This window comes from Eschrichtius robustus, chromosome 20 (assembly GCF_028021215.1).
Source record: "Eschrichtius robustus isolate mEscRob2 chromosome 20, mEscRob2.pri, whole genome shotgun sequence".
Classification (NCBI taxonomy): Eukaryota; Metazoa; Chordata; class Mammalia; order Artiodactyla; family Eschrichtiidae; genus Eschrichtius; species Eschrichtius robustus.
The window spans coordinates 40043652-40069990 of NC_090843.1; the positions used below are offsets into that span (position 1 = coordinate 40043652).

A 26339-nucleotide genomic window follows, 5' to 3' on the forward strand; every position below is an offset into this window, starting at 1 on the left:
CAAGAAGTCAAAGATGATCTCAGAGCAAACTTACCTTTATGTTGTGTCCCCGATCATCAGACTAAACATTAATCTTCCTTTTCTAAAGTTAGAATTGGTCCTAGAAATTGTGACAGGGCTGAGTCTACAGATTTGGGAGGAGGATCAAGGGCTCTTAGGTATAAGAGAAGAGGGCTGCAGAGCTAAGAACCTGGAAGGGGGTGAGAAAAATTGCCCGATGAGAAGTATCTGGAGGGTCAGACTGTTGCAGAGCCCACGGTCAAGTCAAGTGCAGTAGCGTCTGGTTGTCCTTCTTTTACAGGAAGTTCTCAATGTGTGCCTCCTGGATAAAGTTAGGATAATTTGTACTGTGTCTGTTTGGGTAAGTTGGGATGTACATTTCCCAGGATCCCCTTCTCTGTATGGTTCCAGGTAGGATTTGGCCAAAAAAGGAACTGGCATGAGATTTGGAAGGTGCAGGGGAAGCAGCAGCCATCACCCTCTGCAGGTTGTTGTGGTCAGAAGCGGTTACAGATAGATGCAGAGGTGCCTGTGGGTTCCAGCTCGTCCCTGTTCTCCTCTGCTCCGGATCTGCCTCTTCTTACCAACTGCTAACCCTGATGACTAACAGTGGCCCCCCACACCAGATGCTTGACAGTGATCCACAAAGGCAGTCAGTCGCTCCCCAAAGGCACAGCTTCCCACTGACCTCCCATGAGACTTGGCTTTGCCATCTATCTCATTTTGGTACTGGATGTGCTTAGCTTCTCAGATTGACCAAACAGTGATCTCTTCTCTGATCCCCAACTTTCCTCCTGGTCCTTCTCTTCACCAGTTTCTCCCACCATTGTGTAAGTCTCCTTCCTATAATAAATTCCTACTCTATGACTTGGAGCATTTCTGCCTCCCTGAATAACCCTGACTGCATTGCTAGTAGCCTGTGGAGACTCCTGGGAAATCGATGCACGGAAGCTTCCACCTGCTTACTTATCGTGAAGAGTCTTTGGTTGCAAGAGATGGAAAGCCATACTGAACTAATTTAAGCAAAAGGGGGACCTTTTTTGGCTTATATCCTCAACCCATGAAAGAAGAGGGGTGACTGGAGCCAGGGGTTCAAAAACTATCAGTCTCTTATCTCTTCTGCTCTTTTCCTGTTAGCTTTATCCTTCCCTCTATGAGGAAAGGCTGATCAGCACAGCTCAGGTCATGTATCCACCACTGGTCCAATTACAGGCCTGAGGAATGAGGCATTATAACTAACCCAGGTGGGATTGCTTGCCCACCTCTGTGACTTGAGGTTGAGTTTATTATCAGGGGAACTGTAGCACAAATGTGGCCACTAGGAGTATTATTGTGAACCAGGAAGGTACCTTCATTTATCTCTATCGCACCCTGCTTAGTAAATTAAATTGGCAATTTCGAACACAAGAAAAGCCCTTTCTAGCTAAGCCATCCAAAGAGATATCCAATGGTTGGAAGACACAAATAAATTGCCTAGGCCCCTCACAGAATCTGATATTACACGAATATTACACTGGAAACCTTAAAAACAACTACCAGGGTACCATTGGGCATCTTTTTTTTTTTTTAATTTTACTTATTTATTTATTCATTCATTTATGGCTGTGTGGGGTCTTCGTTTCTGTGCGAGGGCTTTCTCTAGTTGCGGTGAGCGGGGGCCACTCTTCATCGCGGTGCGCGGGCCTCTCACCATCGTGGCCTCTCTTGTTGCGGAGCACAGGCTCCAGACGCGCGGGCTCAGTGATTGTGGCTCACGGGCCCAGCCGCTCCGCGGCATGTGGGATCCTCCCAGACCAGGGCTCGAACCTGCGTCCGCTGCATTGGCAGGCAGATTCTCAACCACTGCGCCACCAGGGAAGCCCCATTTGGGGATCTTTAGATGGAGATCTAAAATGTGTCTCACTAGAGGCTTATTAAGATAGGCAGAAGACATTCTGGCAATGAAAGAGCTACTACCTTCTTTGTTTTTGGACATTACAAGAAACAAGAAAATGAAAGGATGAGAGGTAAAGGTCTTCATTAGGAAGAAAAGGAAGTGAAAGATGGAGACTATTACATCTTTACTACATTGAGTCTCCCCAGCCACAAACATGGTATCATCTCTCCATTTGTTTAGGAATACTTTTAAGTCTTTCAGTAAAAGCTTTAAATTGTTTTTCATAGAAGTCTGACCATATTTTATAAGACTTATTCCTATATAGCTTATAGATTTTTGTCCTATTATGAATGGTATTTTTAAAATCAAATTTTCTAATTATTTGCTTTTTTTTTTTTGGCAACTTTCTTTTTACTGGAAATTGTAGTCAACTTTTTCATCAGTTCTGAGGATTTGTCTGGAGAGGCTCTTGAATTTTCTAGAAATTTTATCTCCTAATTTTTACACAAAAGTTAATTTTCCTTAGGTGAAATATGCAAATTTAGTAATGTAAACCTAGGATCATAATACCCTGTATTAATTTTCTTTGACTTAACAACTAACATTTATTTAGCTCTTACTGGAAATCATATGGTCTATGGAAGTGTTTTGCAAATCATGTCTCATCGACCAAGAGGAGGTTTTCATATTTCATACTACAATTCTTTCTCAGAGATTCACAAAGGCCCTGACAAGTCCTGCAAAGAAACCTCTCTACCTCAGTTAAATCCTACATTCCAAATTTATTTCATCACGGAACCCTTTTCAGGCAATACCTTTCAGCCTTCTGAGGAACTGCTTTTTACAAAGAGCTCACTTTGGGAAATGATGGTCTCAGGAAACAGTTACTGTGAAAATTGGTTAACTCCAGGATTTTCGCAAAGAATCTACTGTCTCTTTCACTATATTCTGTGGAAACTAAGTTGGGTAGAACAAGGCTCTATTTGGCTTTATCTGTTCATACTCTTCCATTTTTAACAATAACTGTCTATGTGTTAATGTTAGCAATATAAAAAGAAAGAAAAATATGCATATTAGTTTTCATGAGCCTACCCACTATCTCTATTCCTCAAGAAAGGGCCACAGCTGGTCACAGTGGGAGATGATCCTTGAAATTCTGTCAATATCTTTTGACTGATATGGAGATGAGATTTTTTTTCTGGTGCTATTACTCTTCCTGCTAAACCCCAGGTCATCAGCTCTTATGTCATGTTGTTTCCTTACATTGTACAGAACCACACATGTTTATCGAAAGCTGTCCTTTCTGTGTTCTGGATTATGTACAAAGGGCACAATTTATCAGAGTACAACTAAATAACTGGAAATGGAGAAGGCCCACAAGTAGGAACAAATTTTATTAGGCAAAAAGAGTTCTAGTTATGTAAGTTTTCCTTGTATTGCTATTTCTGATCAAACAGAGTGTTTATTAGATCATTTGAAAGGATAATGATGAGTTTCACCCTCGTGTACATCAAAATCATTTGTGGAGCTCTGAAAAAATATAAATAACTGGGCCCTATCTGGGACCTTCTGAATTAGAATCTCCAGGAGGAGCTTGGGCATTTGTATTTTTAAAAGCTCTGCAATTTATTCTCTGGCTTTTATGATGTGGCTTTTTTTTTTTTTTTTTTGTAAAAGGATAATGGAATTATTATTATTATTATTTTCTAAACATCTTTATTGGAGTATAATTGCTTTACAATGGTGTGTTAGTTTCTGCTTTATAACAAAGTGAATCAGTTATACATATACAATATGTTCCCATATCTCTTCCCTCTTGCATCTCCCTCCCTCCCACCCTCCCTATCCCACCCCTCTAGGTGGTCACAAAGCACCAAGCTGATCTCCCTGTGTGATGCAGCTGCTTCCCACTAGCTATCTATTTTACATTTGGTAGTGTATATATGTCCATGCCACTCTCTCACCCTGTCACATCTTACCCCTCCCCCACCCCCATATCCTCAAGTCCATTCTCTAGTAGGTCTGTGTCTTTATTCCCATCTTGCCACTAGGTTCTTCATGACCTTTGTTTTTTAATAAACCACTTTCCCACATGGCCTTGCCTAAATTTTTTTTCTGATTTTGATATAAAAAAATAAGGAATATTTTTAAAGAAAATAAATCAATTTCAAAACCACTTCCCAAACACTAACAAATTTTTTTTCCTTGTTTGTCTCTAGTTTTTGTTTATGTAGAGAAATTCTTTAATTCTAAATTTGTCACTTAGCATTTTGTTAAAAAATGTTTCCATGCTTTCATGTAGTGATAATAATTGTCACTTTAGGAATCATGTAATATTCCAATAAGTTTTTATTCATATCATAATTTAGCTAACCATTTCTTTATTACTAGACATTTAAGCTGTTTCTCTATTTTTAGCCATTCTACAGAAAATGGCAATGAAGAACTTGATGTATATGGATTTTGCTTTTCTTTTGAACCAGTTCCCTTGGAATAATTTTCTTGAAATCTGGTTATTGGGTCAAAGAATATGAACGTTTTTTACAACTCTTGTTAATGATTACTAAATTGCTTTCCAAAAAGTTGAACAAATTCACAAAGCCATGCCTCAACTCCACAGCATAATTGCTGAGGTTTTCAGGGAGGGGCAAGCAATACTAGAGGTCTGTTAGGTGTTCCCCTGACAGGTAGAAGAAACCACTCTATTACCAGTCCTATTACCTTACTTAAGAAGAAAGACAGGGCTTCCCTGGTAGCACAGTGGTTAAGAATCTGCCTGCCAGTGCAGGGGACACGGGTTCGTGCCCTGGTCCAGGAAGATCCCACATGCCGCGGAGCAACTAAGCCCGCGAGCCACAACTACTGAGCCTGCGCTCTAGAGCTTGTGAGCCACAATTACTGAGCCCGAGTGCCACAAGTACTGAAGCCCACGCACCTAGAGCCTGTGCTCCGCGACAAGAGAAGCCACCGCGATGAGAAGCCCGCGCACCACAACGAAGAGTAGCCCCCGCTCGCCGCAACTAGAGAAAGCCTGCACGCAGCAACGAAGACCCAAGGCAGCCAAAAATAAATAAATAAATAATAAATATTAAAAATAAAATGTTTCTCTTTGCCCAGGAAATGGTCAAAGACCGGAAGATAACTGAAAAAAATTAAATTAAATTAAATTAAAAAAAATAAAGAAGAAGAAAGGCAGTCTAATAACAACAGTATTACAGAACTGCTCAGCTATCTCATCTACCAGGCGCCAGCACTTTCCATGCATTCTCTCTAATACTCAAAATAACCCTGGCAAATTAGATCTTACTGCCCCTCATTTTACAGATGAGGAAAGGGTGGGAAGAGAGGTTTGATAACTTGCCCGAGGGTCATACAGCAAGTTAGTACTGAAATGAGGATTTGAACCCTGTGTTCTATCATTGCTATACCACACTGCATTTCACGCCACTGATTTCTGAAGCAGCCACGGAATCTCACCAATTATTGATAGATACCTCCTAAGTCATAAATCAGCTGTAATGGGACTTCCCTGGTGGCACAGTGGTTAAGAATCCGCCTGCCAATGCAGGGGACGTGGGTTCGAGCCCTGGTCCGGGAAGATCCCACATGCCGCAGAGCAACAAAGCCCCTGCACCACAACTACTGAGCCTGCGCTCTAGAGCCCGCGAGCCACAACTACTGAGCCTGTGTGCCACAACTACTGAAGCCCGCACACCGAGAGCCCATGCTTCACAACAAGAGAAGCCACTGCAATGAGAAGCCCGTGCACCGCAAAGAAGAGTAGCCCCTGCTCACCGCAACTAGAGAAAGCCTGTGCGCAGCAACGAAGACCAGTGCAGTCAAAAATAAATAAATAAATAAATTTATTAAATAAATAAATAGGCTGTAAAATGGAATATGATATAACAGGTGGTGGGTTAAACATGTCCCCAGTTCTCTGCCTCTTCTCCCACCCAGAGGTGGAGTCTATTGGTGCTTCCCTTGAACCTCTACTGGCCTGGTGACTTATTTTGACCAATAGAATTCAGCACAAGTGATGCTGCCTAGGTCTGGACCTAGGTCTTAAGACACCTGGCAGATTCAGCCTTCATCCTCTTGGAACCCCAAGCCACTATATAGACATGTTCCACTTCCTTGCTGGAGAGACCACGAGGAGGGAGAGGTAAATGCCTGGCCAGCCCAGCTGTTCCAGCCATCTCACCTCAGGCACCAGACATGTGAGTGACGCCATCTTGGATCCTCCAATCTCAGTTGAGTCACCCCGCCAACAACATCTGGAGTAGAAACAAACCCTCCTGATGAGCTGACAATCAATGGTTGTTGGTTTTTTTTAAGTTATTTATTTAATTTATTTATTTTTGGTTGTGTTGGGTCTTCGTTGCTGCGCGTGGGCTTTCTCTAGTTGTGGCGAGCGGGGGCTACTCTTCATTGCAGTGCGCGGGCTTCTCATTTTGGTGGCTTCTCTCATTGCGGAGCACGGGCTCTAGGCGCGCGGGCTTCAGTAGTTGTGGCACACTGGCTCAGTAGCTGTGGCTCACAGGCTCTAGAGCACAGGCTCAGTAGTTGTGGCGCACGGGCTTAGTTGCTCCGCGGCACGTGGGATCTTCCCGGACCAGGGATCGAACCTGTGTCCCCTGCATTGGCAGGCGGATTCTCAACTGTGCCACCAGGGAAGCCCTCAATGGTTGTTTTAAGCCATTTCAGTTTGGGGGTGAATTGATACGCAACAATAGAACTAAAGCAATACATTTTATTTTGGTGAATGTCAAATGCAGAAGGAGTACCAATGATATAGTCAAGCTTCTTTAACCCTAACACAAGCAGAATGAAACTCGTTGACATTTACCACCTCTCCTCCCACCTCTGTACTGACCTCTGTCACAGCCCTGATCCCGCTGTACACAGCCTTTGTGTACATTCACGTCTGCCTTCCCTACCACACTGGGGGTATTCACCTTGGTAACCACAACACCCTACACAATGCCTGGCACAAAATAGTTGTTAATACATATTTGTTGAATGAACCTTGACTTGCTCTTGATTGATTGATGAAAGAACTTGAAATGCAATAATTGTTTTTATCCTTGGGCTCAGCACTGTGCAAAGTATTTTATGCTGAATATCTCACTTAATTGTCACAACGATCCCATGAAGTAGGTCTTATTATTATCCTCATTTTACAGATGAGGAAACAGAGTCTAGGCAAAGTTCCTTGAGGTCACAAGTGTACCTGTGCTGAGCAAGGCAGTGCTTTAGGCTTTGGCAGCAATTAGATGAATGAAGCCACTTCAGTATGGTGCCCAAAACCCTCAGGCGTCTGGTTGGATGACTGTGTCATGGTAGACAGCACTCGCTCTGTGAAGGCTGCCTCCCAACTACAGGAATGTCATGGAGGGTTGTGCAGGTCAAGTTCTGCACAAGGGTATCCAGCCCAAGGGCAAGTAGGGACTGAAATCTAGGCTGTGCTATTGCACTGCGCTCACCATGGTGCCTGGCACAGAGCTGTCTGTCTGGGGGAAGGGACCCTTGTTACCTAATCTGCACAATGCCACTGGGTAGACTAGTGATAGTCCTGGGTAGAATGTGCTAGTCTATGGGAAACCTGAATGCCTGATCAAACAGAAGACAGAGATGACTAAGAAACTTGCCAGGTTTTAGAATGGATAGAGCAAGGAAATGGTTCCAGAGAAATAGCAGAGGGTATGCGGAGGCTGGGGGCAATTGAAAATTTGAGGGGGGGGTCTGAGCCCCCATAGTGCTATGTGCTCTGCCCCATCCCTTCTAGAGGTGGGTCACCTTGACGAAATGTCTCATCCCCAGGGAAGTTCCTGTCTCTCTGCAGTTACTTGAAACTTCCGGATCTTGCTGTTTCAGACCATCCCAGCTGCAGTGGTGCACAGCAAGGTATGCAAACTAACAAAAATATTTCATAAAGATTATTAACCTTACCAGAGAGGGCTCACTGCAGTTTTTCTTATAGAGTCCAAGCAATTCAAACATTCATACAGCACCCAGCATGTGCGGCCTTACGGATCCCAACGGTTGGCCCCAAAGAGATGCCTCTCGTGGAACAAAATGAGGTAGGTAACAATCTATCTATAGAAGGTTTAATTGCTTCTCTATATGCACGAGCTTGGCTATAGTTGAAGGACCTAAATTGGTTTGGGGTAGAATTTCACCCTGTCTGGAGTAGCTTGCAGAGTTTCTCAGGCTCCACTTCAAAACTGGAAGAAGCTGGGAAGAGTGGAGGGGGCTCTGGGAAACGGCCAACCTGCCAGACACCCACTGAAGAGAACCAGAATTAAGATCTTAAATATGTAGCTGGAAAATTCCCAAGAACTATGTAGTGGTGATGGTGTCAGAGCCTGGGTAGTGCCTATTTGAGGCCCTTTCATCATAGCCACTTGGATGAGGCCTCTGCCTTGTGAAGCCATGGCACCTTGGGTCCAGATGGGAGGAAGGGGACAGCCACCTTTTATCAACTGCTGAATGGCTTCACATTCTCTTGTACCACCTGGCATCCGTGGGTTCAAGAAAGAAGGGCACTGTATCAGTTTCTTAGGGCTGCTGTGACAAAGTACCACCAACTGGATGGCTTAAAACAATAGAAATGTATTGTCTCACAGTATAGGAGTGATTAAGTCCAAAATCAAGATGTTAGCAGGCTCTGTTGCCTCTGAAGCCTGCAGGGAATCCTTCCTTGGCTCTTACTTGCTTCTGGTGGTTTGTGGGCAATCTTTGGCATTCCTTGGCTTATAGATGCATAAATCCAATCTGCTGTCATCACATGATGTTCTCTCTGTTTCGCTGTCTTTGCATGGCCATCTTCTTATAAGGACACCAGTCATATTGCATTAGGGGTCCTATCTACTCCAGTTATGACCTCAGCTCAACTAATTACATCTGCAACAGCCGTATTTCCAAATAAAGTCACATTCAGAGGTACTGGGGGTTAGGACTTCATCATTATCTTTTTTTTGGCGGGGGGCCACAATTCAATCTATAGCAGACACGTTCCTGTATAAAACTGCTCTCTGGATCCCTAGATCCGCCTCTAGTATAGTGAACTGGTTAACCCATGGGTTCCGAGCCAAATTTCTTGGGTTAAAAACTTTGTCTCTGCTGCTGTGTGACTGAGGTTTGTGGAGGTTAGAATAAGGTGCTGTGAACGGTGCTGTGCGTTAAGTGCTCATTAAGTATTAGCCATTAGTGTTGTTACTTCCCAACTCTTTCCATTGACTTCCCTAGAAGGAGATCATTTATTCTTCCCTGCAGACACACATGTCCTGGGGCAGAACCAAATGCTTCTGCAGTTTAAGGGAACAGGGAGTGGGATGGAGAGTAAGAGAGGTTTGTTTCACTTTGTTCGGGGTGTTATATTAATCTAATAAGACAAAAACAATATATTAAAAAAAAAACTTATTTCCACAGAAAATACTATACTTATAAAACTATGTGAGCAATTTCGGGGAGCTCATGGACATCCAGAAGCTTGGGCAACCTAGCTTAAAATCCCTGCCTTAAGCAGGCTTTTGCCCATTATGAGCTCCTGTTGGAGTTTAAGTCTAATAATAGAATCCTATTTTCTTCATGGCCACGTTCTTAGACTCACATTCCATCCTCACCTCCCTTCTCATTCCTCTATCTTCTAATCTCATACTAGGATCACTCTTTGACCTCTGAACTGCCCTGACCTTGTGGCCACCTCCTCAGCCACAGCTGCTGGGCTGATTTCTAGTTGTGATTACAGTTAATCTGTGTTCTCACCTCTCCCCCTTGGACTTGAGTCTTGTACCTTCCCTAGTGTTCCCGTTCTCCCACTCCTCTTTTCTCCCCTCATTCCTTTTATCCTGGCAGGCTTTGCCCTCATCCCCAGGCATAGATATGACTGACATCTCCGCCTTCTTTGCCCCTGCTTTCTGTCCCTCCTTCTCATAACCATACTCACAGCCCCATCTACCTCTTTCTTCCTCTTCCTCCCCTCTGCCTCCGTCCCCCCATTTTTTCCTGCCACCTTTCCAGGTCTCACCCCCCTGGCATCATTTTTTCAGTTTCTTCCTTGTGGACATTTCCTACCTCCACCACCACCAGGGCATTGTCTTCCTTTAAAATATCCACTTTTTACATGGTTTTCAATACATAATTTTATTTCCCATCCACTCCTCTGAGCCCAAGTCCTCTGAGCTGCAGGCTTGCATATCCAGCTTAATTACTATTTGCACTTGGATGTTACGAACACATTACAAACTTAATGGGTCCAAAATGAAACGAATGATTCTCTGCCCCCATCTTCCCCCGTCTCAATAAACTGTACCCCATTTCACACAGTAACTCAGGCCAGAGGAAGCATTGCCCCCTCTTCTTTACCCCCAACAACATGAGCGAGTCTTGTTGCTACTACTTCTAAAATCTGTCTTGAGTCCAAAGCAGTCTCTTCATGTTCACTGCCATGACTCTCGGCTCAGCCAACATCATTTCTCACCTGGATCACTGCACCAGCCTCCCAACTGGTCTCACTGCTTCTATGCTAGTGTTCCTCTAGCCCATTCTTTCCACAGTAGCTACAGCTCCCATATCCAAACAGAAATTATACTGTGTCACTCTCTACTTAACCCTCTTTAATGGCTTCCCATTCATTCACTAAACATATTTTGACTGAGTGCCCTCGATGTGCCATACCCTCAACAATGCCTCCACTCACGAAGTAAAAGAAATATGTAGTATGTAGATAGTGGTAAATGCTGTGAAGAAAAATAAAGAAGGCGTGAAGGACAGGGAATTGTGTGTGTACGTGTGTCTTTACAGTTATTAAACAGGGACTCCAAGGAAGGTTTCACTGAGACTGAGTAGGTGATCTTTGAGCAAAGGACTTGAAAGAGGTGAGGGAGTTGAGCTCTGCAGAATATTCCAGTTGGAGGGAATAGCAAGTGCAAAGGCCCTGGGGTAGAAGTATGCCTGAGAGCTAAACAGAGTAGAAGAAAACCTAAGCTTTACTATGGTTTATAAAGTGGTTCCCTCACACCCCCTGCCCCCCCAAAAAAACCCCTCCTCCCTTTATAGTCTCCAACCTTCTTTTCTAGCACTCTCCCCACCTCACTGTAGTCCATCCACACCCATCTAGTTCAGCAAACGCTGTTTCCTGCAACACAGGCAGTGTTGCTGCCTCTGCTGGAATACTCCCCAACCCTTATTCTCAAGTACAGTTTGCAAGGCCAGCTCCTCATCAAGTAGGTTTCAGTTTAAGTTTCACCTTAGGCCTTTTTGAACCACAGAACCTAAAATAGGTCTCTTGTTATTTCTTTCCTGATTGTTTCCTTCATGTCCCTAATCACACCATGCAATTGGGATTCATACACATATATGAACTTATACTTACAACTCAATAGGTATCTCATCATCATTTAAATTTGCATTTGATAACTAGTTAGGATTAACCATGTTTCCAAGTAATAGTTCTTAGCATGATCTCTTTTCACTTAAAGTCCCTATGTCTCTGGCCAGCTGGAACCCCACCCTGTTCACCTGTTTGGGGGCAATTTATTTTCCCAAGTTTCCTCAGGGAGTCACTGATAGATCATGATGACTATCTCTTGGCAGGAATTATTCCAAAACCCAACCCCCTTTAGAGGAAAGTTTGTTTCACTTTGACATCACCAAGCTGTGAAAATGCGCAAGAATGCCGCATTTGAGTGGTGCCACGTACTCCCGTTACGCGGTTATTATCGTGCAATTATTAATATCACTAAATCATGCGTACAATGTAATGATGAATTACATTGAATATATCTATATAATATAGATCTATATTCTATCTATAATATATAGTATATATAGGCAAGGGAGGCAAGAGGAGCCCTGCGCATCACCTGCCCCTCTGCCTTTTCCAGGGGCCTCTCTATACAGAGCCAGGCAGACGGTCTAACTGGCCCCTCGAGATTTCCCACACCCGAGGCTGGCGAACTCGCGCAGGGCTGGGGGGCCAGAGCTTCGAGGTTCGTAGGTGGGGGAGGAGCGAGGGGCGTTCCGAAGACTCCAGCCAGGCCTCTTTCCCGAGCCCAGCCGAGATTACAGCTCATCTCGCGAGAGCCTGAGCAAGGCCCGGCTGCGGGCGGCGGGGGCGGGATGTTGGGGGAACACTCTAGACCGCGCCCCCTCTGGCGCAGCTGGCAGAGGCGCTGGCGGGAGCGGCCGGCGGCGCGCACGCGCAGGTGAGCCGGGAAGGCGCGGGGGCAAGAGGGCGGGGGGCGGGGCCTTGCGTCGCGCCGCGGGCACGTCTCTGCGCGTCCTCAGTATTTAATGTCTCTGTGCTCCACGGGTGTGGGTGAGCACGTGGGGGAGCGGCCGGAGTGGAACGCTGCGGGGTCGGCCTGGCCGAGGGGCAGAGGCGGGGGGGGGGGCCGAGGGGCCGGGGGGCGGCGGCGGCGCGAGGACTCTACATCCCGACGGTCGCCGAGGAGCTGGTAAGTTGGGGCCGCAGGGAGCGGCTGAACTGGGGACCACCTGCCGGGGCTCCGAGGGCGGCGCCGCTGGGGTGATGGTGAGCCTAGGGTGCAGGTGCAGGGTGCGTCGCGTGCTCCAGAACTCACGGGGTGCGAGGCTCCCGACGCTGAGGGCGTGCAGGGGGGTTCCGGCCCGTCGCCTGCTGTCAAGCAGGCCCTTTCTCTTTCGTCGCCTGCGCGCTCCCTCGTCCTTCTCCGCCGGGCTCTTGCTGACAAATCGCGTGTGCTTGGCTGGGGCCGCGCTCTGCAGCCGCGCGGTGTTCCCCACGCGCGTCACCATCCTCGGGGGCGGGAGGCGAGGGCGCGACGCCCGGGATACCCCTCTGCGGCTTAACTTTCCCCAAGCGCGCACACTCTCCCGAGAGACGGACCTGAGTGTGTTCCACCCAAGGTCGCCCAACCCCACACGCGTTTACTTTTCAAAGGTCGTGTGTACCCAGTCTGAGCCGGGAGAGGCGCCGGCGGGCGGGCTGTGGGCAGGACCAGGTGCTCACAAGGGCGAGGAAGTGTCCCAAGGCCTGCGGGCACTCCTTCTCCCCTCCTGAGGGATTGGAGTTGAATTGGTCACTTCAGGAACCTCGCCCAACTTCTGGGCCCCTTCATCTCGCCCGGGGGTGCTCCCCACCGAGGCCGGCGGTGGCACACCGGAGCTGGTAGCTCTGCCCCTGTGAGTTCAGTGCGGCGAACCAGGGGAAGGGGCTCGGTTTGCAGAACCGGGAGGATGAGCTAGGAGATAGGTCGTGATTGGAACCCTGTTGCGGGCGGAGGGAAACCGTTTGAACCGAGTTGGGGTCCCGATGTAAAAGGCTTGGTGTCTCTCAAGAGGATTAGCTTTTGCAGCCCCTTAAAGGGTGTCGGAGAGGCAGAGGCTGTCCTGTCCCGTGTGCCCGCTGACTTAATGCCCGCGGGCTTGTGGGTCACGTGTCGGGCTCCGCCTGCACCCACCTCCGGTCCTCGGGCCGGAGGGACCACGCTAGTTTCGGGGTTCCGGATCAAAGTGTGTTTGGGCAGGCCTGGGTCTGGACGCCTTGGGGGCGGGCTTTCACCAGTTTTACTATTTTGTGCCCTTGGGTGCGGTTCCTCCCATTTCCCCTCCAAGGAAGGCATGAGAGACGGGTAGGAGCTTTTGGTGGTGGGTGGTGCCGAATCGACCTGGGACTGCTTGGAAGCCCTGGGAGTTTCGCGGTCTCCCTTCTCCGCGGAGATGCAGAGGTTGGCCGGCGCCTTCTTGCCCCTCGGCCTCCGCTAACACAAACCCGGTGCACTTAACTCCAGGTGTGAGAGGAGGCCTCTCAAGTCGGGTAGGGTGTGTGGGCAGGACAATTAAGTTAAACTAGCCATCTTTCCCCTATGAAGTTCAGGCTGCTTGGTGTTTAAATTTATTTCCTGCAGGGAAATCTGGGTTGCTGGACCCTTGGTACAGTCATATCTGTTGGTTGGTTTGCTATCGAAGCCCCCCACCCCCTTTGTCGAAATTATTGATCAAGAAACACCATTCACAAGAAGCTATTAATTCTGGCAACTAGTAACCTTACCTTGCTACCCTGTTACTGTAACTAAGACCTTCCCAAATTAGTTTTTTTTTCTTAAATTCTATTTAGAAGTTTGGGCTCTTAGTAAGCACCACCCACCCTCTTTGCTCTTAAAGGTACAGAGCATCTTTGAAATGCAGAGAGGGCAGCATGATTTGACCATTTATCAGATTCCTCTTTTCTTGAAGTTCAGGTGGTTCACCTGCTGATTATTTAAGACTTTCTCAGCACTGGAAACAAGTGAAGTAACTTTGGGGGAGCTTTTCTGACTTGTGTTGAACCTTTCCTCTTGAACCTCAAAACTAGTTTTGTGGGTTCTGGGTAGTAATTCCTGGGTATATTCTCGGATGAAGAATGGCCCTAGGCTAGAGTAGGTTCTCTGGGTCCTACAGGTATGCAAATCTTTGAAGCCTTTGTGCCTACCTGGATTAAATAGGCCCTATTGTCATATGTATTGTCAGGTGATGGCCCAGAAGTTGCAGGTAACTGATCCCCTCCCAGCCTGTGAGTGAGACTGGTCTACTGTCTAGCTGGAGCCCAGCTGGAGGAATATCATTTCCTCCTCCCAGCTGTTTCTAGGAAGTACACTCAAACTTGGCCACTGCAGGGTGACAGTGAAGGTGTCTGTTGGAAGTGGCTGCTCAGGTGCCAAGGGGATGTGTCTCCAGTATAAGGTTGCTCAGCATCAATATTTTAAAGTAATTTGTTTTGCTCTACCTGGTAACCCAGATTATTCTTGGGCTTTGAACCCAGGCCAGGTTGTAACCATTGTTTGTGGGTGAAGGCTAGTTTTAGGCTTTTCAGTGTTCTCTCATCCTAAAGACAAATTAAGATAATATTTGTGGCGCATGGCACTGTGCCTGGTACATGATGGGTGCTCAAGCATTGATTCCCCCCCCCCCTTCCTAAAGAGTCTCTGAGACTGACTTTAAGTTTCCCTTGAATCTGTTAAGTGAGTTGAATTTTAATAAAAGTACCCTACTCCCCAACCTCTGACCTGGAAACTTGGTTGGAAGGAGGGGGAAAACAAATTGGCTTCCCCACAGTTTGCCAGCCAGCCTCCTGGCTCAAGCCTACAACACCCCATGTGCCTGGTGAGCTGGTGCCTTCCAGCCCGCTCTCCCCAGGCTCCTCCTTCCTAATCTTCCCTGTGAGTCTAGAATGAGTGGGCTTCTCTGCAGTTTGGACTGCTGTGCTCTTGTGGGGAAGTTTTGGGTGTGAGTTAATACCTTCAGCTTGCCTTTCTAGGGAGTTTTCCTCTGCTCTGGGCAGGTGGTGGTGGGTCCTTATGGGGCTCTTATCCCACTGAAATCATTTCATACTGTTTGAGTTGCTAATCTTTGTGGGATGTATTTTAATCCTAAACCTTCATTTCTAGGGCAGGTTGTTTCTTCCACATCCCTTTCTGGTGTAATGTCTCACACAGGTTTCACCTTTGATCATTTAACATCAAGTACCCATTGTGTGTGGCATTTCCGCCGAGCAAACCTGCTGGCCCTCGTACCTAGTTTTAAACTTGGGCCGTGTAAAACAGTGACAGTGTTTCGGGTAGGACAGAGTAGCTGCAGAAGTAGCTGGTGGGGACAAGGAAACTAAAATTTAGGGGACACCTCTTCCTTGATAGTTACTGTGGGAGGTGAGTTACAAGCAAACGCCTCCCTAATCCTTTAATCCTGACACCTCTGAGTGCAGTTGAGGAGGGTGAAGCTAGAGTTCATTCGGGATCGTTTCAATGACTAATAAAAAATACAAATAGAGGGACAGAGAAACCGACAAGTGTGGGTTTGGACTTAAACTAGGTCCTCTGGAGGGCTTTCGTGAGAAGGACAAGGAGTCATCAAGTCCATGGGCTTTTCACCTAATCTTTCTGTTGCTTTCTAAGCAGCTTGTTGCAGTCAAGGAATGTGTGTTATCATTCAGCATTCTGAGGACTGGCTTTCAGTTATAAGGAACTTTCGAGGTGTCCTTTTCCTCCTCCTAAATGGTTCTACTAAGTGGTCTTCGTTCTGTCCAGTTCTTGCCATCTGAATGTTTCTGCAGCTCGGTTTGATAAGTTTGCAGCAGTTGACAGTAAACATTCTGTCCCCATCTGGTAGTACAGCCTGGCTGCCTTCACTTAGCCGGTCCTCACTGAGGCCCATGTACTTAGAACAAAGCAGGGCCCCAGAAGAGTTCTGGAAGTAAAGGTATGCAGTGCTGAGGGCTGATGAGGCTTGTTTCACCCTGGGCTTAGCAAGAGCCCTGGATTGGGGGTTGTGGGTGGGGTGGAGGTTGAGATCTGGGTGCCGCTTTCAGGGTTGAAACCTGGCTGGGGTTCCAGGCAGGTCTGTTGGCCCTCAAGGTCTTAGTTTCTTCAGCTGGTGAAAGAAGGTTGCTCAACATCAAAGGCATTCAGATTGTGCCCCTAAGAGCCCTGGAGTTAGTCAGCCCCTTAGGGCTGCTGGGAGGTAGAGTTTGCCTGCAGGGTTGGGTATGGGAGGCAGGGTGTGTTTGGGCTGGGGATGCCTGGGTAGTACCAGCCAAAGTCTAAGAAAAAAATGACAATCCACTGTTTTAGGTGCATTTGAAGTTCACTTAAATCTAAGGTGCTACTGTACTAAATATTTTTATTTTTTACAATATCTTTATTCTCCTAAATCTGTCTTTAGGGTTGAGGGTCTAGAGCTGCCTTGTCCTATAGGGTAGCTACTAGTTATGTGTAGCTAGTTAAATATAAATTTTTTAAAGCATTAAGTAAAATTAAAAAATTAGTTCCTTGGTGACAGTAGTCACATTTCAAGTGCTCAGTAGCTTCATGTGGCCAGTGGCTGCAGTACTGGACAGTGCAGGTTCTGGAACATTTTCATCATCACAGAAAGCTCTGTTGGACAGCACTGGACTTAGTTCTTTGCCCAACTCTAAAAGCTTCATTGTCTCGCCTTGTAAAGCATCATGTGTTTGGGCTTAGTCTTCCATATTCCACAAACCCAAGAGCTTTGGTAACAAGTTATTTATCAGCTCTCTCCATGGCATGTTCAGAACAAGTTTCGGTCTGCCAGCTTGGAGGGCAGTGATCAATTATGAAACAGTTTGAGAAAGGAGTGTAGTGAGGGGTCTCGGGATGGGAGTGTGAAGTGAAGGGGCCAGATGCTAAGCCTTTGGAAAGCTGTTTTGGCTTGAGAGCCTGTTTATCAGTGTAAAGGTCCTCGCTGGTTCTCCAAGGCATGTGCTCACTGGCCTTGGTCGTTACGTCAGGAGACTTGCTATTTGGTCCTTCACTCACCTGATGACTTCCTGCAGGTCTTATTGTGGGCCCTGTGCTGAACCAGGTTGCAGACACCTTACGGACAAGCGTCATTTTCATTCTGCTCCTCCAATCCATCTCAGTGTTAGGAGGCCTGGCTTTACTGAAGGCCTCGGGGAGAGTTGGTCCCCAGTGGGGATCCCGAAGTGTTGGTGTGGGGCCGGCTCTGGGGAGTGGGCTTTATTTCCAGATGCCCCTCATCTAGTCCTGGGTGTGCTTAGTTTGAACCCTGCTAGACTGGCCTTTGGCATATAATGTGAATTCTTTTTTTGGACCCCAACAGCAGAAGATGCATAACAGACACTTATTGAGCACCTACCGTATACCTGATAACTTAGCAGGGTTTTTGCATGTTATTCCCTTTTTATTATCTCTCAGTCCTATGAGGTTAAGAATTCCTAGTTTGTGGACTTCCCTGGTGGCGCAGTGGTTAAGAATCCGCCTGTCAATGCAGGGGACCGGGTTCGAGCCCTGGTCCGGGAAGATTCCACATGCTGAGGAGCAACTAAGCCGTGCGCCACAACTACTGAGCCTGCGCTCTAGAGCCCGAGAACCACAACTACTAAAGCCCTCGCGCCTAGAGGCCGTGCTCTGCAACCAGAGAAGCCACTGCAATGAGAAGCCCGTGCACCGCAACGAAGAGTAGCCCCCGCTCGCCACAACTAGAGAAAGCCCGCATGCAGCAGTGAAGACCCAGTGCAGCCAAAAATAAATTAATTAATTTAAAAAAAAAAGAATTTCTAGTTTGTGTATGTGGAAACGGAGGTCCTGAGGAAGGTAAGCTGATCCTAGGGCACAGGACTGGGCTGTCTTGGGGCTTAGATCAGGGTTCAGTATCTCTAGCTCCATGCTTAGAGGCTGTTTCTTGTTAACTGCCCCATTACCCCTCCATCCTCATCCAGAAAGTGAAACTGGGTTTTTAAAAGAATAAAATCCCACAAACTGAGTCAAACTGTTAGGTCATTACAGCCTCATTCAGCCCTAGGAGGGAGGTATTTGTATCCCATTTCTTTGGATGTTATCATTTTACAGGAAACAGAAGTTAAGGATCTTTAAGGCAAGTGTTTTATCAGAATTATGCAACCGTCCAGTGCCTTCAAGCTGCACAAGTAGTGACACCTGCACAAGTAGTGATTGTGACCAAGGGCAGACAGCCTCCTAGGCTATGTAACCATGCCTTAGGGCCTGGAAAACTGCTCTGAAGACTCTGGCTTAGTTTGGTCACCTGGTTGAAAAGGCAGCCTTGAAGTCACTCATTCCCGGGCTAATAATAGTGTGGCCTCTCAGACCTCACAGTGTTGTGAGACCATCCCCTGGCCTCAACGGGCCATCGCCTGAGAGTAGCTCGGCTTGCTCCCTGTTGGAGCAGGCAGCAGGATCCTTCAAGCCCAGCCCTCAGCCCTCAGCCCTCAGCACGCTGCCCTCCACACCCCACCCCCCCCCCCCCCCCCCCCCCCCGCCCCCGCCGCCCCTTCCCTCCAGCCTTGGCCAGGAAGACAGATCTCCTGCCCCTCCCCCCTTCCTAACCCTCCTGAGAGATAGGAGTGGCTTGCCCTGAGCTGCACTGGGATGGGCGTGAGCTTGGTCTCTAGTGAGGAGAGATCATGCTGAGACTAACCTCCTTGCTTTGTCCTTTGACTTTGGTGAGGCCCGCCCAGCCAAGCATGTGCTGTCCTGCTATTTTTAGCAGGTGGTATCCTTTAGGAGGGCCAAGTGCATGTGGCTTCAGTGTACGGGGCAGGTCCTGGTGCCAGAGCTGCTGCCTCTCCTAATCAGGGGAGGAAGGAGAATAAAGCCACCCTAGAGACTGTCGTGGGGGATGTGTATGTGTGTGCGGCCACTTATGAGGTCCCTGGGCTGCCTTTTCTATCCGGACCTGTGGCAAGGACCCACCCCTGCCTCCTGGGCCAGGCAGGCATGTGACCGAGGCAGCCCAGTGAGCGGGCACTCCTAGGTCAGGATTGCTGTCCTAGGGAAGGACGACCCAGCAGCCGATTTCTCAGGAAAATCACATTAGTTCTGTCTTCATGGGAAGTCACCCAACCTGAGGACAGGGCACTAAAAACTCTGTAAAACTGTGAATCCACGGCAGCCTTATAACTGGCATCCTCTGACTTAAGCCAAAATAAAACCACGAGAGAAGGCAAACCCATGCCCTTCAGCAGGAATTCTTACTGGGAAGCCACTGAGGCTGAAGAGATACGAAAAAGGGGTTTGACAAACAAGTTTTGTTCCTCGCTGCCCTCCTTTCTTCCCCCTTTCTTGTCCCTTCTTTCCTCTCACTTGGAGCTGCCAGCTCCAGCCCATCTCTCTTGTTTCTGATTAAGAAAGCTTAGAGCCATATAAGGTCCTCTGTTGCCTGTGGTTTATGTTGGCTGGAGAACAAGGTTGTTTTCGCAGAGTCCGATTCAAAGAAGTGGCAAGGACTTCTGTCTGTCTCTGTCCTCCATCCGCAACCGCCCCCCCCCGGAGGGGGGCTGGGCCACCTTACTGAGACAGATTCATTTGAGGGTGTGGAGGCGCTGTGGGTGAGGGCTTAGCTGCGGTCCTCCAAGGCTGACGACCCCAGGGCTTCCTGGCAGATGCATTCGCTGAGAAGTCAGGGGACCTCTGTTGGCTCACACAGTATGTACCCGTCATGCTACCAGCCACAGAGGCACTCTGTCCTGGAGTGGATGCTGCAGTCAACTTCTGTTTATTCAGAAACTACAGTCCCCTGGCTCTTGGGGCAAGTTGGTCCCCCTCTCTGGAGGGAGTTGGGTGAACCTGTTCTTCCAGGTTCTTAACCTTCAGCGTGGCTTCTGCGCAGTGGTGCCGGGGAGCAGTGTCTCTGGCAGCAGCCCTCCAGCCTCGCCTTTGCCTCCCCTTCTTGCTGTCTCTTGAGTCAGCCAGGCTTGTTCCTGCCTTAGGTTGCTGGCACGTCTTCTCCCAGCTGGAACTTTCTCCCCCTCTCCTTTCCGTGTCCTCTCAAGATCTTGGCAGAGCTGCTCCTTGCTGTTCACTCTCCTGCCACCTCTGCAGAGAGACCTTCCCTGACCATTCTGTCTAAAGCTCCCCCTCTCCCAGGCACACTTTATCCAGCCCCTTCGTCAGCCTGGGTTCCTTGTTTAATCTACACCACACGGAAAGTGATTTGCTTTCTCAGCTCTCCCAACTAGTACCGTTCTGGATGCACAGGAGTATGGTTAATTCATTACATGCAGGGGATGCCCGGGGCTCAGCTGTCTGAATCTGTTGAGAGAGGCTGCAGGTTCCGGCGTCTTTGCGGTATTATCTCATCATCTGAAATGTGACTCCCTACCCCTCCCTCCACCTTTGCTTCCGGAGGGCTCCCCCACCTCCCCGCCCCCAACCCCAGTGGAACCTGGCTCGCTGTGGGTATTAAAATCTTTATTAAATGGCTAGCCCTGGGGGGTTCTGCTGCCTGATGCTGGCGAGAGCTCAGCAGGGTGGGGAGATCATACGCCTTGTCTCTGAAAGGGTCTAGCTGTCAGTAAGCCTGTTCTCTTTCTGATTGTTACGGTACATCAGCGGGGCAGTTGGGGGTTTCTGAAGGAAGATTGGTATCAGTTATTATGGGAAAATAAAGCAGTACAAGTTTGTACATAGATGAGTTGGCACTAATACATGTTTGTTATAATGGTTAACAAGAAACATAAAGTTGTATGGTAGTAGAGCATCCGTTGTAGTTAATACTTAAGAATGTATTTTTCTATCAAAGCGTTGCTTGTAGACAGATTTGACTTTTGACTCTGCTAAGGTTTGAAAGAACAGCCCTTTGCCCGGAGTGCTTCCGCACCCTGTCCTATTCTCTTCTAGAGGCAGCCGTCCTCCCTGCCATTTACCTCTACACAGTTGTCTCTTGGTCTCCTGGGGGATTTGTTCCAGGACCCCTGCAGATACCAAAATCTGTGGATGCTCAAATCCCTTACAGTCTCTATCCTTGGGTTCTGCATCCATAGATAGGGAGGACTGACTGTATTTCTAAATAGTATACTACTCCTTTTTTTCCTTCCTTCCTTTTTAAAAATATTATGTTTTGTTTTTCTGCTCTGAAAGATAAGGACTTGGCCCATTCCTACACTTTTTCCCCCCTCATCCTCTCAGTATAGAGGTAACCCAACATTTGGTTACATTACAGTGTTGTGATCTAAATATTGCTATGGCTGCAATCCATATTTCTTCTCTTGTCTCCCCCCTCCCTTCTCTTCTCCTAGTTAATTTCCTTTGTTTCCTTAGCTTGGTTTTCTTTGTATGTCTCACCAGTTCTCTGACTCTCCCCTGGGCCTTGGCCACTGCAGTCGATTGCCGGGAAGCTCCTCTCCGGAAGCTCCTCTCGTGCTTAAACTTACCGCAGACTCAGCAGTTCCGAGTCGCTCCTGGGAAGCGTCCCCAGTCCCCTGGCTCTGCTTCCCCTGCATCCTGGGACTTCCTTCTCCCCTTCTCTTGTGTTGCTTCCTGGATTGGTGCCCCCCTCCTTTCTTGTTTTACTCCCTCGTCTTGGTGAGAAAGTGTGCGAGGGTGGGCAGCCAACCAGAGGCACGCTGATCTGTGCCCAAGGACAAGCGTCTTTGAAGGCAGGGGTCGGAGCTGTGCAGCTGAAGGCGGAGGGTTGGTGGAAAGACGGCAGAGACAACCAGGCCCCCAGGTCCCTTCTGCCACACCAGCAAAAGGCCGGGCTTTACTTCAGGAGTAGTTGAAATGAGAGGGGATCTGGACCTGGGTACCAAGTCGTGGTGAGAATGAAAGTCTGCATGCTGAATGGGACACCCCAGCCCCCTTGGCTCCCACGGCACTGCCATTAAGGCTAACATCCTTTCATCTCTCACCCCAGGACACTAGAACATCCTAATTTGGGGTGTCTGGCAGCCTGATTCCCACCCCCGCCCCCTGGCCCAGCCAGGACACTTGCCTGACTTTTGGGCTGTGGCAGACTTTTGGGCTGGCTTTTGGTCAGTGGCAGAGGGTGGCAGGACCAGGCCCACTGGAGAAGAGGTCATTGGGGGGCTTTGCCCCCAAAGAAATTGAAAGGCTTGAAAGAGGGCAGTGCGTTTGTTGATTCCTGTCTGTGTCCCACCGAGCTTTGTACCCTGTTGGTACCAATAAATATTTGTTGAGTAGAAATTACCTTATGCCTTTATGTGATTTCTGAGTTGGTCATATTGCACTGTCTGCCATTTGGAAAGTCAGTGTCTTACCTCTTTGCTTTTCCCACCCGAGGCGGTGGTGGGAAGGGTCTTTCGCCTCATACCAGCATCTTTTCTGATTCCTTCTGAAGGCACATGCCGTCCTTATTAGCTTTCAGGTGAGCTTGTTGTCAGAGCACACCTTCATACCTTTTGGGCAGTCTTGTGTTCTGTGGTCATGGGTGGGAACTCCATGTGCCTGGGAACAGTTTCCTGGCACCTGCTCTATCACTGTCCTCAGAAACCTGTCAGAATTCACTTGTAAAGCAAGAAGGTTGCCAGGAACCAGGAATAAGGGGCAGGATGGATGTGACATAGTCGTTCACGTTTTTAAAAACCACATCCCTACCCCTAAGGGAAGCAATGGGAAGCCCTTTGTAGGAGATGCTGATTTTCCCATATCATCTGAAGCCTAGTGAGACTGGATGGCTGTGGGTTTGGTCAGAGGAGGAGGAGAGAGGTTGGGCAGTTAACCCTGCGTGGGTCCCTGATTTCTCGAGTTTTCCTAAGTGGAACTTTAATTTTCAATTGAGCTGGAGGAGAAAGAGCTCTTAATTTGAGACCATGTCCAGATGGGATTTTTTGCTTCTGACTCTTCTTACCTGGAGCTCAGGTACTGGACGCCGAGTTTCCGCTTTGGTTGGAGAAGGCTTCAGTGAGCAGGTTCTCCCACCCAGATGTTACTGGGGGAAGCCTCTGGTCTCCCGGAAAGCAGACTGGAAGTGTTCCATGACTTTTGTGGGACAGCTGGTCCACCCAGAATGGGCAGTGTGGTTGGTCTGGCCGCACTGGCTCCCCTGGCCGCTGTGCTGGGCCATCACAATGGAGGGTGTGGGGAACAGTCCCCACTGTGAGCTAATTTGGAGTCTTTAGGGTGCCAACATGAGTCACAGCCCATCCAGGCCCCCTAAGGATGAAGGTAACAACCCTGTGAACATGGGCCGGGCGGGCGAGACCAACCGCCTGAGGCATGGCCCCAGCGCTGTGATTCCTGGGCCCCAGCCATGCCGCTGAGGGTCAGTGGCCCAGCTCACCATCGTCCCCCACCCCCAGGGGCAGGACCAAACTCAGCTCAGCAAGGTAGGCGCTGGCCATTGCAGCATTTATCCAGCTCTTGTGTTTCCTTCAGGTCTTTGGGGACACCGCCTAGCACTGCGCTGTACACTGGGTAGCCACCAGCTGTATGTGGCTATTCAGACTTAAATTAACGTCAAATAAAATTTAAGATTCAGTTCCTCAGTCACACCGGTCACATTTCCAGTGCTCAGGAGCCCCCTGTGACTTAAGTGGCCACCAGTCCTGGACTGCAGTCGCCCCTCGGGGATGGCCCAGGCCTTTGCCTCTTGGCGACCTGCTCTGCTTTGGCTGTGTCACAGCGGCCACAGCCTCTTCCCGTTGTCCTGACAGTAAAGGTCAAACACCTTTTGTCTGGCCCCGCCAGCTATTCAGCTCCAGCTCCCACTCCGGGACTCATCCTGCTCTACTCTGCTGCCCCCTCCATCCCCCAAGGCATCTTGGATTTAGAACCTTAATTTATGCTGTTAACCCACCATTACAACCTAAGGAAATCATGGCCTTCTTTGAGACAGCCTCCTTGTGTTCTCTTTGCCCACTTCTGAAGTCAGGCTCAGCTTGGTGCATCTGTGTGTGAGAGACACACAGAGAGATTTCTCCATCGGGATTGTGAGCTTCTGGTGGCCAGAAGCGTTTTCTTGCAGCGACTTAAACGTATTTGTATGTGCGGAACCTCAGCCTGATGAGGAATTGGGTAAATGCATCCTGTACAAACCCAGAGACACCCTTGTAGTCTTGTAAAGACCTCTGTGTATGTGGCCTTCCTCTGGGGTGGGGAGCAGGTGGGGGACGACAGGGGCCTAGCCAGCAGCCTGCTGTTATTCTCTGAATGCAGTGGCAGCAAGTGCTAGGCTTTAGGTTCTGAGTCATGTAGCTGTTCCCTGTCCTTGGAAGGCCCCCTTCAAGAGGGGAAGCCCCTTAGCAAGAATTTGATGTGCTGGACACTCTAGAGATGGGCTGTCTTGCGCCCCCTGTTGGTGAACACCCAGGGACCGTCTTCAGCAAAAGTGAATATGTAACGCTGGAATAATGGAAGAAATGTTCAGATTTCTTGGAGAGTGTTTAAAAGTCCACTCAGAACACAGAGTAGGGACTTCCCTGGTGGCCCACTGGTAAGATTCTGCGCTCCCAGTGCAGGGGGCCTGGGTTCAATCCCTGGTCAGGGAACTAGATCCTGCATGCATGCCGCAACTAAGAAACCCACATGCCGCAACTAAGAGTCTGCATGCTGCAACTAAGACCCGGATCACAGAGTAGATCTGGCTTCACTGGCCAGGCCCAAGCCCACACTGGACTTGTAAGGCTCTTGGCACCCTAAGCTCTTGTTTTAGGATCGATTTTTTTTTTTCCCCCATCATTAATCACATGCAGCTCTTTTTCCACATAACCACAGCCAAATTGACTTAGTGGAACCAACACTCTTTGTTTTCTTGTTTAGTAAATCTCCCAGAGATTTGCCTTCTTATTTAGCAGAAGGCTCTAGACTGCAGTGACTGCACTGGTCATCATGCTTGGGAGTGAGACCATTACTTCTCCAGAGGTAAGCTGTTCTGAGAAGCTGCCTGCTTCTCTGGGAGAAGGAAGAAATCTTTTTAGAACCTGGACAGACCAGGTGAATGCTGCAGCCTTGTGGGGCTGTGGCACGTGCCTGCCTTGAGCTCTGTGTGACCACTGGGCAGCCAGCCAGCCTGCATCTATTTCCCAGCAAATGGACCTGCTAAAAATAAGCAGGCAGCTATTCAGTGCCACCAGATTCAAAATAGCCAGGTCTCCTCCCCACCAGTGCTAGGGCCGGCTCTGCATTCTTCTGCGAGGTTTTTCCTGCCGGCGCCTGAGTGTCCTGGCCCTGGGGGAGGAGGCCGTCTTCGTTAGTGAGTGAGTGTGAAGGCCGTTAGACCTCCAGTGTTAAATGCCACTTACATCTTCAGAGGTTCAGGTTTAAAAAAGAAAAAAAACCACATGCACACAAAACCAGGGCAAAGAGAGCAGCTCATGAGTCTGTGCCCAGAGAAGGAAGGTAGCAGTGGGCCTCGTGAGGGCTGCAGCTGTGTGTGCGAGTGAAGGCAGCCCCGTCAGGCTTCAGGGAAGGTGGGTGCGTCCTGCACCAGCTGTCCAGGCCCATCAGACCGGGTAAAGCAGGGAAAACGGCGCCATACCGATGCACAAGTCCGTCTGAGTGAATTGGCTCAGGTCGGGCCCTTCGAAGTTGAAGGGCCGAGGAAGTGAGGGACTGTTCTTGACTGGTGAGAAGCGGGGCTCTCCGTGAGGTGCCCCCAGGCCGCCGCGCCCTTGGTGAAACCCACTAGCCTCCTGAACCTGCCACCTTTGGGCGGGGTGTGTGCTGATCCCGGCGGCTCCTGGCTCTGTTCTCGGTGGAGCTGGCTCCTGAGACGACTCACAATCCCCTGGTTGCTAGGGAAAAGTGAACGAGCCCCGCGTTCTCCTTCTGTCTGGGGCTCTCACACCTCTTTTCTCAAGCGCCTGGAGCTCTCCCTGTCCCGGTGGGCGTGGAGAAGAGGGGCCGCTGCTGCTCCTCACGTAGAAGCAGCGGCTCCTGGTGCCTCAGTTCCAGTCCCTGGGGTGAGTGCTGGGCACCGGGATCAGGTGGGACATTCAGGGTTCTGTGGGGTGGGTGACACTGCTTCACGGTGGCAGTATCACCCGCCTTCTCTGAGGCCCTTCTGGCACAACAACGGGGTATTTGTCTGGCTTGGAAATGCAGAAAGTGTTTCCTGAGCTGTCATTAGCTGAGTAGCCTGTTGGGGGGGCGGGGGGGGCTATAGATGGTGGATCTGGGGGCTTGAGCCTCAGTCCCTTGGGGACCGAGCTCGGCTGGCAGGGTTAGTTGGGCAAGTGGCAGCGGTGTCCCTGGGCTACAGAGCAGCAGGC

General features: G+C 48.9%; 1 protein-coding gene across 4 annotated transcripts in view; it reads left to right on the forward strand.

Annotated features, from left to right (window-relative positions):
- Nucleotides 1-12268: 12268 nt before the first annotated feature.
- AKAP1 (A-kinase anchoring protein 1) overlaps nucleotides 12269-26339 on the forward strand; it is a 32143-nt gene continuing 18072 nt past the window's right edge. For 2 of the 4 annotated variants that reach the window (XM_068530792.1, XM_068530795.1), the window contains exon 1: nucleotides 12269-12336. The gene's annotated coding sequence lies outside the window, so the exon portion shown is untranslated. Of the gene's footprint in view, nucleotides 12337-17644; nucleotides 17968-19792; nucleotides 19816-26339 lie in introns of those variants that run through there. The other 2 variants (XM_068530793.1, XM_068530794.1) reach the window with 2 other exon arrangements.